The sequence below is a fragment of the Littorina saxatilis genome, linkage group LG7 (assembly GCF_037325665.1).
Source record: "Littorina saxatilis isolate snail1 linkage group LG7, US_GU_Lsax_2.0, whole genome shotgun sequence".
NCBI lineage: Eukaryota > Metazoa > Mollusca > Gastropoda > Littorinimorpha > Littorinidae > Littorina > Littorina saxatilis.
Genome location: NC_090251.1, coordinates 34,977,070 through 34,986,337, shown reverse-complemented (window position 1 = coordinate 34,986,337; position 9,268 = coordinate 34,977,070). Strand labels below are relative to the sequence as shown.

The 9,268-nt window shown below is 39.8% G+C and overlaps 1 long non-coding RNA gene across 1 annotated transcript; it reads left to right on the top strand.

Moving 5' to 3' along the window:
• Position 1: 1 nt before the first annotated feature.
• On the top strand, positions 2 to 6,001 carry LOC138971287 (uncharacterized). Its single transcript, XR_011457210.1, has 4 exons — positions 2 to 31; positions 1,628 to 1,849; positions 2,383 to 2,531; positions 3,903 to 6,001. It is a non-coding gene; the product is annotated as an uncharacterized lncRNA (long non-coding RNA).
• Positions 6,002 to 9,268: the final 3,267 nt, after the last annotated feature.

Here is a 9,268-nt window from a genome sequence, read left to right as displayed (position 1 = left end):
CACACCAAAGACTCCAGCCAGGAAACCCCCAGTGAGTAAAAATTGCTGTTATTTGCCCAGTATAGTATGCTATTAGTGATACTGATAGTGATAATATGCTACTTGTAACTCTTTTGTGAGTACCGGTACATGTATACTGGGTGTTTTCTCAGTTTCTGTCCGCTGTCAGTGTGAGATTTATAGTTATATATTATAACCTGTTTTTCTAGTTTCATGTTTAGCCACGACTCACTTTGAATGAGGGTCATCTGCCAGGCATTTAGCTGATTATCTGATAAGTGATATTTTTTAATTTGCTATTTATAAATTACAGTTACAGTAAACTAACACTGTCGCACAAAGTATGTGACTTTTAAAAAAAGATTTGTTTGAAATCATGTGAGCTCTGTCCACTAGATGATGGAGAAGGGAATTTTTCCAGTTGAGTCTGCAACATGGATTTTTTCTCTCTCGGATAACAAATAGTACAGTATGGTAGGAAAAATTTAGGGTTGGTGTGGCGATAACTTTTTCTTCTTCGTTCATGGGCTGAAAGTCCCATGAACACTTGCGTTTTTACGTGTATGACTGTTTTTACCCCGCCATTTAGGCAGCCACACGCCGCTTTCGGAGGAAGCATGGCTGGGTATTTTCGTGTTTCCATAACCCACCGAACTCTGACATGGATTACAGGATCTTTTCCGTGCGCACTTGGTCTTGTGGTTGCGTGTACAGTAGTACCTGCCATATCCGGTCACCCATTAGTCATTGCAAAGGTGACCGCAAATATCAGGTGGCCGTTCATTACAGGCCCCCTCCTCCTCCAAAAAAAACCCCCAAAACACGATCAAGTTTTCATGAAGAAAAGAAAGCGATCATCCATGAGCCGCCGATTCATTGTCTCTGTTAGTTTTGCTTTCGTAAGTAATTATTTGCGTGTTTAACTCGATCGTCCTGGCTAAGCTATTGTTTCGTATGTTTCTATGTGTGTTGTTTGGATTATTATATATGTATTTGAGTGTCAGATAAACAAGTGTTTCAAACTCACATCAGCTGTGATCGATCCGGAAGTGACTGCCGTAAATGTACATGTATGCGCATGTCTGTATTTACAGTTTGCGCATGCGTAAGTATTCACGTCGTCTGCTCGTGCTGTGCCGTCTGTGCACACAACACACACACACACACACACACACACCACAGGCGCTCACCCGCGAAAGTGACAAGTGGCCGTTAAGTGGCCGCTCCTGTCGAGTAAGAGGGGCACCTTAGGGCAAAAATCAGTGACCGTTGACCGCGTCAGACAGGTTAACGGCCATTAAGAGTCAATTATAGAAGGAAAACTCATTAGTCATGGGAAAGCTGGCCGCTCCGGGTAGGTTCACGCCCACGAAAGGGCCGGAAATGGAAGGGACTACTGTACACACGAAGGGGGATAAGTCACTAGCAGGTCTGCACACAAGTTGACCTGGGAGATCGGAAAAATCTCCACTCTTAACCCACCAGGCGGCCGCGGCCGGGATTCGAACCCTCGACCTTCCGATTACGAGGCCGACGTCTTACCACCCCGCCACAGCGCCCGTCGTGTGGCGATAACAATAAAGATATGTCATAGTGACTTGACTAATTGATTTGAATTCTGCTGCAGGTCAGTCGCCCCCCACCTCCTGGTTGCCTACTACAACTTCGAGGAAATACGACAGGACACCCTTCAGCTTGCTGCACCATGGTGTCTCTTGGAGAACAGCAAGGAACAGATACAGGGAATAACCGAAGCCAGCCAAGTGAAACTGTTGTCCTCTACGTTATGATTACGTACTCCAGCAGACATCAACTTGTGGTCGACGTGCGTGGGTTTTGCTCAAAATACGTAAGTATTCGTCAGTGTTTGGCTTCTCGAATTAAGTTTCAACTTAATCTCTGTCTCGAACCACAGGCGGAAGGTATCGTTCACTGGACCACTACTTACATAGAAAGACTATACTGAACGAATCGTCGGTAAGCTTACCACACTGTCATACTGTCATACTCATAGTGATATCACTGATACATTTGTACAGGTAAACATGGCTGTTTGCTGAAAAAATCGTTGTGAAAAATTGTAATGTCTCTGAAGTTTGATTCAGTCCGTCATTCATTTTGATGGGAAGTCAACCCTTGGTGAGGCTAATACTAATATTGTTTTGATCTGTATTCTGCCAGTGCCATTGCCAACTGCCATGGTTGTTCTTGTGGAGTTCTAGAACAAGCTCTGGTTTGAATGACCAGCTAAAATTAATGCTAATAGTAAATAAGTACATTATTTTTGCATTAGCGGGGTATACAAAATATTTTATTAAAAAAATACCGCATGGTTTTGCTTGATCAAATCATTTATCAGCTAACAATATGCTTTTATTTCAGTTGGACCTGACTTGAGCATGGTTCCGTTGTCTCCGCAACAACAGCTTGATTGAGATACAGGCATGTCCAGTTTTCAGCAAGTGCAGGCTGAGTGTGAAGATCTGATTGCTGATCTAGACACAACATAAGCTGCTTGACACTATTCCAAGGTAAGCGAGAAGCTTTGAAAATAGTTACTTTAATTCAGTAATGCGTAATTATGTATGCAATACTCCTGCTGGTGAGTTCACTACAAACAGGTACTACATTAGAACTAGAAGAATAGGTTCCACAAGAACATTTCTGACTGTTGATGCCACTAAAACTCTCGTTACATCCTGCATTCTGTGTAGATTAGATTACAGCAAATCCCTTCTCCTAGGCTGCCCTGACTCCACTCTCCAACCCTTGCAAAAAGTACAACACTCTGCAGCACTCCTCTCATGAAAGAACTTCACTGGCTTCCTGTGTCTCAACGTATTAGGTATAAAGCTGCCTGCTTCTGCTACAAGATCATCTCTCATTCTCTGAATCGGCACCTGCCTATCTTTCGTAACTGGTCTCCCTCTACACTCCCTCTCGCACCCTTCATTCTTCTGCTGATGCTCGACTTCTCCGTCAAGGTTGCTTTAAACGCAAGGCTCATGGCTTCCGCACGTTTTCATATCATGGCCCTCAGTTATGGAATTCACTCCCCTTTCTATTACGTCACTCTCCATACATGATTTCATCTTTTAAGTCCAATTTGAAAACTCACTTGTTCCAACAACATTACGGATAGTTCCTTAGGCCAAACAAAAAAATAGTCTGTTTACGGTAACATCGGCCCAAAAAATAGGGTCGGTAGGTCGGGATTTTTTTTTTCTCCAAAAAACATCAAATTATTTTGCCAAAAAACATTGACAAACTTTGTTTTAAAATTTTGATTTTTTTTCTTTTTTTCCCAAATGCCAAAAAAAAGTCTAGGGTCGCGCAAAAAAATAGGGTCGGTCGGGATACCGTAAACAGACTTCTTTTTTTTTTGGCCTTGGCATAGAGTCTGGGGATGTGAGATGTGCATGATGTGTTGTTTGAATCTGACAGTGATTGTATGAATTTTTTATACACGTATTGTTGTCACGCGCTTTGAACTTCTGATAAGGCGCTTTATAAATGCCCGTTATTATTATTATTATTATAAGTAGATACACACTTGTAAACTTATGTTAGTTTTCACACGTGAGCATGAAGTGCCTTTATGAGGAATGTATAGTGGCTTGCAATATTGAATTTGAGGGATGTTTGCAGTTATATAATATATTAGCACAGCTCAGTTTTCTACAGGGTTCCGTGAGAACAGTGAAATTCTCCTTTGAGGACTGAAAAATATCTTGGATAATTGGTCTTAATTGGGGGGGGGGGGGGGGGGGGGATTTAAAACATAAGTACATTCACATGTGTTTTTCATTTTCACTGTGTAAAGGTGGGGAGGTCCTTCTCTACTTGTTTCTTTGTTTTCCCATTGACATATATTTTTGTTCTTGTCTATATTTTTTACATAGGTGCTGTCCTCATCCCCAGCCGACTGTTTCCGCTGAAGCCGTGAAGGATGCTTCTTCATGTAGGCGTGGACATCTTTTTCGTCGCCGTGCAAGGCTTCCAGTTCCAGTACCATATAATTTTGTGAATACTCTGGGGACCTGTCATCAACTTTGGAAGGACGCTTTATTTTAACACTTTGTACCCCATCTATGTTGACCAAGATTTTTTAAGCCGAGACCAGCTGTGCTGCAGCAGGTCACTCAGAATTGTAGAAACTGTATCAACAGGCTAGAATCCTGGCGTTAGATCAACGTTACAGGAAGCGACTGAAGCTAACAGTCTAAGCAGGATGCGGATATGTGCCGAATGATAACAGATGCAATGTACATAGTGACTGTGTGTACCTGGGAGACAAGGAGTTAAGACCACATCTGAACTGAGGATTTAGTCTCTCCATAATCAAACGCTGAAGAAGATTTCAGAATGAACTTTGTTAGATAAATTATGGTTGTTATGATCGTCACATTTTAGGTCCCCCCCTTCCCCCCTTTTCAAACTTCCCCGCTTTTCAGACCTTACATTTTTGGATTTTCTGTTCACAACCTGTTGTACATTTACCTACATATTAAGCAGATTTCCTCCTTTTTAAGACCAGCTTATTTTTTTATTCTTGGAGGCCTGAAAAGGGGGTTTGGAAGGACACTGTATTTGTTTGTTCGAAATTCAGAATTCAAATAATTCTTCATCAACGAGTTATTACTGCCTCACCATAGCAGTTAGGCCAGTCTTACTAACTCTTACTTTTATTAATGTGCCGTGATGCAAAGACGTTGAGCAGTTTTCAGATGTTTATGAATCTAGGGCTTTCAAAATTTACTGACATACAATACAATACAATACAATAAAATAACTTTATTAATCTCTAAAAGAGAAATTGCATTGCTGAGCTTTTGTGTCCGTAATAATAACATACATAAAACATTCAAAAATAAACATTTGTTCTTTGTCATTCATACATTCTTGTGTTCTTATACATTTCTTCATGTTGGACTCCATGACTCCATGACATCCAAACATGAAGTTCAGTTACCCCTTTTTGAGTCACTTGAGAAAAAGTGACTCTATGTAATCGGTCAGTGTTAGTCTGTCCGGCCGGCTGGCCGGCCGGCCGTCCGGCCGTCCGTAGACACCACCTTAACGTTGGACTTTTCTCGGAAACTATCAAAGCGATCGGGCTCATATTTTGTTTAGTCGTGACCTCCAATGACCTCTACACTTTAACGATGGTTTCGTTGACCTTTGACCTTTTTCAAGGTCACAGGTCAGCGTCAAAGGAAAAATTAGACATTTTATATCTTTGACAAAGTTCATCGGATGTGATTGAAACTTTGTAGGATTATTCTTTACATCAAAGTATTTACATCTGTAGCCTTTTACGAACGTTATCAGAAAAACAAGGGAGATAACTAGCCTTTTCTGTTCGGCAACACACAACTTAACGTTGGGCTTTTCTCGGAAACTATAAAAGTGACCGGGCTCAAATTTTATGTGAACGTGACTCCCAGTGACCTCTACACTTTGACGTCTGCTTTGGTGACCTTTGACCTTTTTCAAGGTCACAGGTATGTCTTGAAGGAAAAAAATTGAAATATCATATCTCTGAAACTATTCATCGGATTTGATTCAGTTGCTCGATCCATGCAATCTCATTCTTCAGGTATGCATTGTGTTGTGAATAGCAATTTCTTCCTGTCCATCTGATGCCTCATATAATATTCAGAACTGCGAAAGTGACTCGATCGAGCGTTTGCTCTTCTTGTTAACTTTGAAGGTCACATTGTGGGCGAATTTTTAGCAAAAAGTTGGAACATGGTATGACTGTTCTTACTCACAAGGGAAGTGATTTTGTTATTTACTGATTTTCATTTTGTGTGGCCTTCTTTCACCCATTTAATCATTCATAAATGTTCATACCCAAGGGAAGTAATTCACATATCTATGGCCAATGTTTTCACAGGGCATCTATAGTGTGGATGAACACTGTCTCCACTCAAAATAGTCCTTTGCTATTGTACATTGTGAATCAGCATTTTTGTTTTTTGTCCTGTTTGAATAAAGTGCAATCATTTTACAACCAAAGTGTTAATGTTAAAGATGTTTACATAATGTGTGAAGGATGATGCATTTGAAAACTAATATTGTTAAATGTAAATTGACCTGTGACAAGTCAGCATAGTGCAATATCCAAGCATGAAACCCGCACACAATTCCCAAACAACATGCTTTCTTTTCCACAAAATTCCATCCAGTGGAAAACAATTATGTGAACGTCATAACATGGTGTTTTTTTACATTAATAATCAAGCCTTACACCAACTAAAATGGTGTTAATAGGCATTTGAGCAAGCTTTAACACCAACATAACATGGAGTTAATAGGCATTTGAGCAAGCTTTAACACCAACATAACATGGGGTTTTGCATGTTATACCAGCAATAACATGATGTTAATCACATTACAAGCAAGCTGTAACACCACCAAAACAAGCAGTTTTGCAAGTTAAGTCTACGATAACATGATGTTAATCACATTACAAGCAAGCTGTAACACCACCAAAACAAGCAGTTTTGCAAGTTAAGTCTACGATAACATGATGTTAATCACATTACAAGCAAGCTGTAACACCACCAAAACAAGCAGTTTTGCAAGTTAAGTCTACGATAACATGATGTTACTTGGCGTTAAACCAAAGCTTTAATGCCATCAAAACTTGGAATTTTTGCATGTTACAGACATGCTGTAACATGGTTTAACATGATGTTTTGACCGTCGCAAAACGCGCTGAAATTCCAGGCAATTTCGCTGCGATAACTTCAACAAAATCCAATCAAAATCTGGCGTTGTCGTGAACACCAAAATGTGATAAACCCATTGAAACTTGAAGTTTTGTTGGGATTTTGAGTAGTTTTGTAAGATACAAAACGCCACTTTTCGCCCAGTGAGTATGTCCACTTTTTTCTTGTTTATTTACTGTTCAACCACAAGTACTACCAGCAACTGATGAGGACCTAGACTTCTGTGCTGTTGTTTGCAGGTGATGGTGTTATGTATTCTAGACATAAAGAGTAGAGACGTGGTTTTGTTTTCTGATTTTGTTCTCTTTTTACATTTAGTCAAGTTTTGACTAAATGTTTTACCGTAGAGGGGGTAATCGAGACGAAGGTCGTGGTGGTGTATGTGTGTATGTGTGTCTGTGTGTGTATGTGTGTGTGTGTGTGTGTGTGTGTGTGTGTGTGTGTGTAGAGCGATTCAGAGTAAACTACTGGACCGATCTTTATGAAATTTTACATGAGAGTTCGATCCTGGGTATGATATCCTCCGACGTTTTTTTTCCATTTTTTTGATAAATGTCTTTGATGACGTCATATCCGGCTTTTCGTGAAAGTTGAGGCGGCACTGTCACGCTCTCATTTTTCAACCAAATTGGTTGAAATTTTGGTCAAGTAATCTTCGACAAAGCCCGGACTTTGGTATTGCATTTCAGCTTGGAGGCTTAAAATTTAATTAATGAGTTTGCTCATTAAAGTTGTCATTAAAATCGATTTTTCGCAAACAGATTTAAAATTGATTGCATCGTATTTTTCATCACATTCTGAATCTAAAAATATATACATATGTCATGTTTACTCTTAAAATGTGATCACAATTAACGAAAATAGAATAATTAGTCTTACGATTAAAATGTAAGAAATCGATCCAAAAATGATGTCATCTTATTCGTGATCATTTCCTGATTCCAAAAACATATAGATAATATTCAAAACAAGCTCAGAAAGTTAACAAGAATACAGAAAAGCGCGCTTTCCTGCTTAGCACAATACGCTACCGCGCTAATCTGGCGTGTCAATATCACTACGTTTTGCACGTGGAAGGTGAGCGATTTCCTTCACGCGGGGATTGACGAAGCTGTACTGTCTTAGTGAATAAATACAGTGCGTTCAGTTTCATCCCGTGAGTTCGACAGCTTGACTAAATGTAGTAATTTCGCCTTACGCGACTTGTTTTTTCTTGGATTACAATAAAACATATTCTCCAAGCAATGGTCCTACTGGCATGTTCAAAGGCGTGTTACAAAACTTCTTACCTTGTTCTGTACTGTTAAAAATGGTTGTCAGTGTGCTAGTAGTGGCTGTTGTGGGAAGAGAAGCAGGAGGTTCCCCAGGTACAACGCGGTACCCGACATTGTCCACGGCGATTCCATTGTATCTATTACCACACGCATGGTGTTGGTTGGATATTCGCTCACCTTTGAAATATAGCTATGTACAAAAAAAAAATACAGCATGGAATTATTCATCATGCAAAGATTTTCCAAACAAATATGTCTCTCTGTCTCTAACGTGTAAACTATATAGTCTAATATAAGATTGGTGTACATCATAAATTGTTTGAAAAAGATATATCTCTCTGTCTCTAACTGGTAGACAATACAAGATGGGTGTACATAATACATTGTTTGAAAAAGGTATACGGTTTCACTTCCATAGTAAATGCACTTACGTCTCACTTTCTTTTAAAATTCATTCTGACTGTTTGCTTGTTTCAAAGTTAGGGAAATCTGCATTGTTTGCATCGATATGTAGAGTACAATGACCTGAAGTAATGTTACGTGATGCATATAGCAGAGTATTTATAAAGTGGAAACAACAAAACTATAAAGCAGATGGAACTCTTCCGAAACTAACAGTAACAATAATACAAGGGGTTGTTCTATGGCTAATGTTTATTTACATGTAAAAGAGTGGTAAGTAACTTTTCGACCAGTACCGTAGCGGTGTGTGTGAAGTAGCAAAAAGTAAGGATCACATGTAACAACAAAAAAGAGGAGGGGGGAGGGTGGGGACGAAGGTCGACTGAACAAAACACAACTGTCTCGAATGTACGAATGTGTTATTTTGTGAGTAAAACCCTTGGTTGATGAACGCAGGGAAAAACACAATGAAACAGACAGACAAACAAAGAAGGAAGCAAGAAAACATACAACTCTCATCCCTCTAAAACAAATAACTCATGCATGCCCATCCATTAGAAACGGACAGAGAATAACTGTCACTCATAAAAAGAGGAACACAGAAAACCTTGCAAATGCAATAAACCTTGAATCGTTCTCCTGTGCAGTCCAGATCAGATGAGGCTGTTATATAAAAAGACGAAGCTGATGTAGAATTCCATAATACTGACATAATACCGGCTTTCTCATGCAGAAGAGACAACCGGCAACCGTTATCTTTTCCAAGGTAGTATTGGAACTGTAGTCGACATCGATAGCCTGGTGGCCGGGGTTGCAGCCAAGGACTGGCCAGCACACCTTGGTCCCCTGCGTCAT